The following is a 1,513-nucleotide window of genomic DNA, read 5'->3' as shown; positions in this document are numbered from 1 at the left end:
ATCTGTTAATAAAATAATTATTTGAGTAAAGTTTATCATTTTTTTAGATAAAATTTAGCAGTTCTTTAATAAGGATAATAAGAAGAGTACAGCAAAATATTCTCATAAGAGAAAAAAAAAAATACAAATATAGATAATTAAAATATTATGTTTAGAGATAATCTAGATAGAGTAGAATAATCTTCCAAGTGAAAACTGGTCCTTTTTAATTTTAGACGAACAAATAACTCTTCTGCAATAATGCCTTTTCGGGATCTTATTATCTTTGTGACCCATAAGAATAGAGCTACTGCTTCTGATTATTGCAAGCCACAGGCAAAGACAAGGAAATCTACAGGGCTAAAACCCTTGACTTTGGTTTTCTACAAAGGGAGAGCCCCTAAAGGAACAAAAACCAATTGGGTTATGCACGAGTATAGATTAGAGGGAAAATACTCGGTGTATAATCTTCCAAAAATAGCAGAAGTCTTGTTCTTCTTCTGTTTCCCCTATTTTACTTTGTTTTGTTTTTTTATTTACTTTGCCTTCTTGGTGCTGCTATTGAATATTGATGAATTCTCTTGCTTTATTTGCAGAATGAATGGGTTATTTGCAAAGTTTTCCAAAAGAGCTCTGGAGGAAAGAAAACCCATATTGCAGGATTGGTGAGGATGAGTTCATATGGAAATGAATTAGGGCCATCATCTTTATGGCCTCCATTGATGGATTCTTCTCCACAAAACAGTGAGACAAGGACTTCCAAGGACAATACATCACACGTGACCTGCTTCTCCAAGCCAATGGAGGACCAAAAAGCCAAAGAAGACATGTTTGATAGCTTTGACAATACTTCTTTTCTCTTGACTTCCACGTCTTCTTCCTCCTCTTCCTCAGTTTTGTTTTCAAAAACCTGTCTTCCAAACTCTTTCTATTCCTCTCAAATTTCACCGAGTTTTGCAAACTTGCAGGACTCAAATTGCCAGAACAGTCCATCTCGAAGATGATGATTGAAAACCAAGGACCAAACATGAAGTAGGACTCAAAAATGGAGCTTTCACTTAGCCAGGATATATCTTCTGCGGTAATCGATCCTGAACTAGTTCACAGGTCCTTTGAAGGTCAAGAGGCTCCACCAAGTTCTGCTGGACCAATAGACCTTGATTGTCTATGGAGTTATTGAACTTTTTTTTTTTTTTTTTTGAAAATTGGAGTTATTGAACTTAAATTAGAGAAAATATAAAATATATTGAAATATTCCCTACATGTAAGAAATAGGAATTCAAGGCTTTGCATGTAGCATAAGCTATGAAGTTACTTTAAAAAAAAAAAAAAAAAAGAAGAATTATTAATATAAAAAAGTATTTATATTTATTTCTTATTCAACAAAAATTAAAATAGAAGAATTATTAATAGATTGAAAAATGTAATAATTTAGTTCAATATATTTCACATTTTGTAACGGTTTAATTTCTAAAATTTTAACATTTATAATAATTTAATCCTCAAATTTAGATTGGTTGCTTTAACAAAAAAA

At 31.7% G+C, this 1,513-nt stretch overlaps 1 pseudogene; it reads left to right on the top strand.

Moving 5' to 3' along the window:
- The first annotated feature begins 240 nt into the window (after positions 1 to 240).
- Positions 241 to 1,015, top strand: LOC110634122 (NAC domain-containing protein 100-like; annotated as a pseudogene).
- The last annotated feature ends 498 nt before the right edge of the window (positions 1,016 to 1,513 follow it).

This window comes from Hevea brasiliensis, chromosome 8 (assembly GCF_030052815.1).
Source record: "Hevea brasiliensis isolate MT/VB/25A 57/8 chromosome 8, ASM3005281v1, whole genome shotgun sequence".
NCBI lineage: Eukaryota > Viridiplantae > Streptophyta > Magnoliopsida > Malpighiales > Euphorbiaceae > Hevea > Hevea brasiliensis.
The sequence above is the reverse complement of the archived record's forward strand: the minus strand, read 5'-3'. Positions and strand labels throughout refer to the sequence as shown.